The 7,500-nt window shown below is 45.6% G+C and overlaps 1 protein-coding gene across 1 annotated transcript in view; it reads right to left on the reverse strand.

Moving 5' to 3' along the window:
• LOC143298837 (guanylate cyclase soluble subunit alpha-2-like) overlaps positions 1-7,500 on the reverse strand; it is a 139,754-nt gene that overhangs the window by 26,072 nt on the left and 106,182 nt on the right. The window lies entirely within an intron of this gene.

Below are 7,500 nucleotides of genomic sequence, written 5' to 3' on the forward strand. Positions count from 1 at the left end.
GGAGCTTGTTTGCCCGTGACTTTCTGGCCTGCCTCTTCTGAACAGCTGCAGCAGTCCTGTTGGCCTCGCACAACCTGGCGCCTTTGTGCACAGCAGCGCGCCATTTGTCACGGTCCACTGCAGATTCCTCCCAGGAGTCAGGGTTGATATCAAACGCTTTCAGAGAGACTTTCAGAGTATCTCTGAAGCGCTTCTTCTGACCTCCGTGTGATCTCTTCCCTTGTTGCAGCTCGCCATAGAAGAGCCTTTTGGGCAGCCGATGGTCTGGCATACGCGCCACGTGTCCAGCCCAGCGAAGCTGGGACTGCATCAGGATGGTGAAGATGCTGGGAAGGGTGGCTTTTGCGAGCACCTCTGTGTCTGGGGTCTTGTCTTGCCACTTGATGTTCAGTAGCTTCCTGAGGCATGTTGTGTGGAAGTGGTTCAGCTTCTTGGCATGTCGTTGGTACACTGTCCAAGTTTCGCAGGCGTACAGTAGTGTGGGGAGAACTACTGCTCTGTAGACCTTTAGCTTGGTCTCAAGACTAATGCCTCTTCTGTTCCAGACATTTGCATTGAGTCTACCAAAAGTTGCGCTTGCTCTTGCAATCCTGACGTTCACTTCATCGTCGATGGTCGCATTTCGTGACAGTGTGCTGCCAAGGTATGTGAACCGCTCCACCGCACTGAGTCTCTGACCGTTGACTGTGATGTTGGGCTCAACGTAGGGTTTCCCTGGGGCTGGCTGATGGAGAACTTCAGTTTTCCTCGTGCTGATGGTAAGGCCGAAGTTCCTGCTGGCAGTGGCAAACTTGTCGACGCTGAGTTGCATGTCAGCTTCAGATCCAGCGTTGAGGGCACAATCATCAGCAAACAAAAAGTCTCTGATGATGTCTGTCATGACCTTCGTTTTTGCTTGAAGCCTTCTGAGGTTAAACAGCTTGCCATCTGTTCGGTACTTTAGGCCGATTCCAACATCGCCATCTCTGAAGGCATCAGTAAGCATTGCAGAGAACATGAGGCTGAACAGCGTTGGAGCCAGGACGCAGCCTTGCTTGACACCATTTGTGACAGCAAAAGGAGCAGATGTTTCACCATTGTCCTGGACTCGAGCCTGCATGCCTTCATGGAATTGGCTGACCAAGGAAATAAATTTCCGAGGGCATCCGTACTTGGCCATGATCTTCCACAGTCCCTCTCTACTCACGGTGTCGAAGGCCTTAGTGAGGTCGACATAGGTGGAGAACAGATCAGCATTTTGCTCCTGACATTTCTCTTGCAGCTGCCTTGCAGCAAACACCATGTCAGTGGTTCCGCGCTCTTTCCGGAATCCACATTGGCTCTCAGGCAAATGACCTTGGTCAAGGTGTGCTGTGAGGCGGTTAAGTAGGATCCTGGCAAGTATCTTGCCTGCGATGGAGAGCAAGGAAATGCCCCGATGGTTATCACAGGCTTGCCGGTTCCCCTTTCGCTTGTACAAGTGAATGATACATGCATCTTTGAAATCCTGGGGGATCGTCTCTTCTTTCCACATGAGTGAGTACAGCTGATGAAGCTTCTCAGTCAGCACAGTGCCTCCATCCTTGTAGACCTCTGCTGGTATGGAGTCTGAGCCAGGTGCTTTGCCACTGGATAACAGACGGATTGCTTTCTGGGTCTCAAGAAGTGTTGGCGGATCGTCCAGTGCTTCGTTGATGGGGACTTGTGGGAGACGGTCTATGGCTTCATCATTTATGGAGGAAGGGCGATTTAAGACACTGTTGAAGTGCTCAGCCCATCGTTCGAGAATGTTCTCCTTCTCGGTGATCAAGGTATTCCCATCTGCACTGAGGAGGGGGGATGATCCTGAGGATGTGGGGCCGTAGACTTCTTTTAAGGCATCATAGAACCTCTTCATATCGTGCCTGTCAGCATATCCCTGGATCTCATCAGCTTTGTCACTCAGCCACTTATCCTGCATCTGGCGTAACTTTTGCTGAACAGTCCTGCGGATGGCATCATACGCATCCTTTTTTGATGTGGACTTTGGGTTGCTCAGGTGGGCTTGATGCAGACGGCGTTTCTCATCCAGAAGCTGCTTGATTTCATCACAGTTTTCATCAAACCAGTCTTTGTGCTTTCTGGTCATGGGTCCCAGGGTCTCTGAAGCTGTACTATAGATCAGCTCACGCAGGGTCCTCCAGTCAGACTCCACATTCTGGTTGTCCAGAGAGGCGGATTCCAGACGATCTTCCAGCAGCTCCACAAAGGACTGTTTGATGGTGATGCTTTTCAGCTTAGCGATGTTGAGCCGTTTTGGAGCCTTCTGGCCTTGGGGGCGTCTCTTGGGTTGGATTCGAATATTCAACTTCGAGACTACAAGACGATGGTCTGTCCAACACTCGGCGCCGCACATGGTCTTTGTTACACGTACATCTTGCCTATCCCTTTTCCTGACGATGACATAATCGATGAGATGCCAATGCTTTGAGCGAGGGTGCATCCATGACGTCCTGTTACGGGTGGGGAGGCAGAAAACTGTGTTGGTTATCAGCAGTTCGTGCTCTGCACAGGTCTGAAGCAAAAGCAATCCATTTGGGTTGCAGTGGCCCACACCGTGCTTTCCAATCACTCCATCCCAGGAGATGTAGTCAGAGCCAACTCTAGCATTGAAGTCCCCAAGAATGATGAGCTTGTCTGCTTTAGGGATGGCAGCAATGACAGAGTGAAGGTCCTCGTAGAACTTCGCCTTCACTTCATCCGGGTTGGTCATGGTTGGGGCGTAGGCACTGACAATGGTGAGGTGCTTCTGGCCAGATGCCAGTGGGAGTTTCATGGTCATAAGCCTATCGTTGACTCCCTTTGGGATTCCAGCTAGCTTGCTGACAAGTGCTGTTTTTACTGCAAAACCAACGCCAGCCTCACGTCGCTCTTCGCTTCCTCGTCCACTCCAGAAGAAGGTGTAACCAGATCCCCGTTCACAGAGCTCGCCTTCGCCTGCAAGCCGAGTCTCACTCAAGGCTGCGATGTCGATGTTGTATCTGGCGAGTTCGGATGCAACTAGTGCTGTTCTCCTTTGGGGTCTGTCCGCATTATCTCTGTCCAGGAGAGTCCTTATGTTCCAAGCACCAATGGTGAGAGGAACGATCCTTGTTTTTTTCTTTTCTTTCTCTTTGTTTCGACCGCTGATGTAGGGTCCCCGCCAGCCGCGGTATGCTGGCCAGGGTGATATGGAGCAGGCAATTTTTAGGGCACCTTTTCTAGCCCCTTCCTCATGCCAGGGAGGTGAGCAGTGCATTCCTAAAGAGGGCTGCTCAGACGCTCAGACGGCTGCCGAGCTCCATCGCTGCTCCTGTCGACGAAGAACGACCCTATGGCCTGAGCCGCCTGCGTGCAGGTCTGCGGCTGCGACTGCCAGTGTACCCACACCTGTCGTTTCGTCGCTCGCCTGTCGCCACAGGACTTGGGGGTGATGAAATGAAGGATGAAAGGTCATTTTGGATGACTGATGACTTGCGCGATGAGTTTGTTTAAAGTGAAGAGGAGTTGCGCAACGTCAACCTCACTCTCTCGTCCGGGTCCACCAATTTCCAGTGGCAAGACTAAGTCGAGACGACTGGAGGATGAGCACGGATGCAGTGGATGACCAAGATATCCTTTCGGTGTCTCATCTTGCTCTCTGCACTCCACAGTGCGTTGCTGTAATCGCCTTCCTCTCCGTTGAACCGATAGGTTTCTTCCGCAGATTCTGCCGGATCCAGACTTCGCATACATGGGTAGACACACCCCGGAGGCCAACTGCGTGTGGCATGCACACAGCACAGTGGAGCTAGATGGCCGTCGGTGGCTCTCCCGAGCCGACGCCCTTTTATGGATCTCCATAAGGGTGTCTAGCCACCCGCCTCACCAGTCCCAGAAGGGAGCGGTGGAAGTGCCGGTTTAGTCGTCGGCAACCCGACCCTGAACAGGTTGTACTGGATTACAGGTTACCAGTAGCAGATCTAATGACCTGACCTGACTCAGTACAGTGCAATACAATTCAGTGCAGTGCAGAAAATACAGTATGAAGATATACTATACGAGAAAATGCAATGCTATATATATATGCAATGCAGTGAGATACGACACGATACGATAAGATAGGATGCAATGCAATGCAGCACAATGGAACGCAATTACAATAGTATATGCATTAAAGTGCAGTGTAGTGCTATTCAGTAAATACTGTAAGATTCGATGCGATACGATAAGATACGATACGATGCGATACAAAACAAGACAAAACAATAAAACATAATACGATTCAATACGATACAACACGATACAAAACAATACAATACAATACGATGCAAAACAACAATACAATACGATACAAAACAATACAATACAATACAATACAATACAATACAAGAAAGGAGAATTGTCCAATCTCAATCCGAGTTGCTGAACCCACTTGAAATAACGAAGTTCGGCAGAAGGAATTGAAAGAAAATGAACGAAAAAAGTGGAAACAAAAAAAAAAAACACGAGAAGAAAACACAGAAAGACTTTCATGTCAAAATTTATATTGCTTGAAGCAATAGAGATAATTATTGGGGGAATGGGGAGAGAGAGAGAGAGAGAGAGAGAGAGAGAGAGAGAGAGAGAGAGAGAAGGAGGAAAAAACGAAATGAAACAAAAATGCAAGTAAGGAAGAAAGAAAGGAAGGAAGGAACGTAAGAGAGAGAGAGAGACAGAGAGAGAGAGAGACAGAGACAGACAGAAGCAGAGACAGAAACAGAGAGACAGAGACGCAGAGAGTTAAAACATACAAAGGGCAAAAAGTAAAGAGTGAGGTGGAGAGAGACAGACAGACAGACAGACAGACAGAGACACAGAAAGACAGAGACAGACAGAAACAGAGACAGAAAGACAGAGACAGACAGACAGAGAGAAAGAGACACAGAGAGAGACAGAGAGAGACAGAGAGGGAGAAGCGGTAAAGATGACGGACGTTTGAGAGGGATGAATTGATGGAAGAGGGAAGCAGAAGAAGAAGCAGTAGAAGAACAAGAGGACGAAGAAGAACGAGAGCAAAATCAAGAACAAGAAGAACAAGAACAAACAAACAAACAAACAAAAAAGAAACGGACAACAAGAAGAAGAAGAAAACGTGAAGCAAAATGAACGGAGAGAATATGTGGTTGATTGACTCGATCACTGAACATCATAAGATTCATTGATACTTCATTTCTCAACCTTTTTCCATGTGCCCTTTCTATTAGAAACAAAAGAATAGTTATCATATATCTATATAGAAAATATGCGGTTGCTACATAATTATCTAATTACAACACACACACACACACACACACACACACACACACACACACACACACACACACACACACACACACACACACACGTATATATATATATATATATATTTTTTTTTTTCATATATATATATATATATATACATACATACACACACACACACACACACACACACACACACACACACACACACACACACACATATATATATATATATATATATATATATATATATATATATATATAAACTTTCACACCAAGCCGACGGCCATTGCCAGTTACCCGAGACTGGTGTGTCAATGTCAAGTCTAAAATTCTAATCTACGTGAAATCTTTTTCTTTCTTTTTTTTTTCCCCCATGAATTTACTCGTGAATACATTTATTTTTTCCTCGTTTCACTGACCGAGTTGTTTCAGTTAAAGCCTGTTCACACACCCCTCCCCCCCCCCCCACCCCCCCTCGCTCCTCCGACCCCTTCCGCCCCCCTCCCCCCCTCCCCCAACCCCCGACACCCCCTTCCTCTACTCCTCTTGACTGAATGTGAATGCTTAAGTATTTCATAAATTGTCAAAGGAAACAGATGAAGAAAATAGACAGCAGAAAAGAAGTAGCTCCAGATTCAAAACAGCTGAAGGAATAAACTCGAGTCACAAAAGTTTATGGATATCATTCTCTCAAAGAAGTAGAAGAAGAAGAAGAAGGAGAAGGAGAAGAAGAAGGTTAAGATCAAGAACAAGAACAAGGAGATCAAGACGAACAAGAAGAACAAGAGGAAGAAAGAACAACAACATTAACAACAACGACGACGATGGCGACAAAAAAATAAGATGAAGAAAACGAGGAAGAAAAACAAGGAGAAAATAAACAAACAAAAGCAACAACAAAAAAAAAAGAAGTAAAAACAATTAAAAAAAAAAAAAACGATCAGAAGAAAAGGAACAGTTTAGGAGAAATAATAGAGCTCAGAGGAAGAAAACACTTCTGGGCACCATTGATGCTGGGGAATTTTACGTTATCAATTTGTACAAAAAATGAAATGGAAAGTGGGGGTGGTGGGGGTGGTGGGGGGGGGGGGGGGGAGGCAAGCAAGCAAACAAACAAACAAAACAAAAACTATCCAACTCGTCACACGAATAAAGTAGCAAAACCGAAGCGTCAATTTTCTGTCCTACATCATTTCGTCAAGGTTCATAGGCCTATATTATCATGGTTTATCACCCCGAACGTCGACAAATGGGGGTAATTTATTTCAAGAGGACCTGGCAAAATTATTCCTGCAAGACAGTGCACGAACCGAGAAAATGAAACCAAAGTCAGAAGAAAAAGGTTGACAGAAAGGAAGAAGGAAAGAAAGGAAACATTTTTATATTGTAGAATCGGTAATGAAGATTCGATAATTCGAAGAACTGAACTGAAAGAACGAACGAAAGAAATATCTGTATTACTTTTTTTTCTTTTCTTACTTTTCTGGGTTGTTTTTTTTGTCACAATGGATTTCTCTGAGTAATGAAAAACGGGCTACTTTCTCCAGGGAGATCGCGTTGCTTCACTGACAACGCCACTTTTTTTTTTCTTCTTTTTTTTCTTTTTCTCAGCTTGCAATTTTGTTTGTTTTCCTTTCGAAGTGAATTTTCAACATATTTTTTTTCCGCCAGGAACAACCCTTTAGTTGCCGTGGGTTCCTTTACGTGCGCTAAATGCAAGCTACATACGGGACCTCGGTTTATCGTTTAATTCTAATGACTAAATAATGTCGTTGTTGTTGTGTTTTTGGTTTTTTGGGGGGAAGAAAGAAGGTAGCAAAGAATGAAAGTAAACATCAATGTATCAGCCAAAGAGTAGTGTTGGCCATTATCGGAACTGAGATGGACAAACAAAAAAATCCAAACCCAAACATGGCCAAAGAATAATAGAAAGATATTTTCTTTCTGAGAGAGAGAGAGACAGAGAGAAAGGAGACTGAGAAGGGAGACAGACAGACAGACACAGAAAGAAAGAGAGGGACAGAGACACACAGAGAGAGAGAAAGAGAGAGGGAGAGAGAGAGAGGGGGGAGGGAGAAACATGAACACACTGACAAGACAAGAACGAAGGAATTAACGATTTAAACAATGAAGCAATCAATCAATGGATTCAGTCAATGAATGACAGCAAAGAAAAACGAATGAATGCCAGGAAGGAAGGAAGGAAGGACAGAAGAAATGAGGAACAAGGAAAGAACACAA

Source organism: Babylonia areolata, chromosome 24 (genome assembly GCF_041734735.1).
Source record: "Babylonia areolata isolate BAREFJ2019XMU chromosome 24, ASM4173473v1, whole genome shotgun sequence".
NCBI classification, from domain to species: domain Eukaryota; kingdom Metazoa; phylum Mollusca; class Gastropoda; order Neogastropoda; family Buccinidae; genus Babylonia; species Babylonia areolata.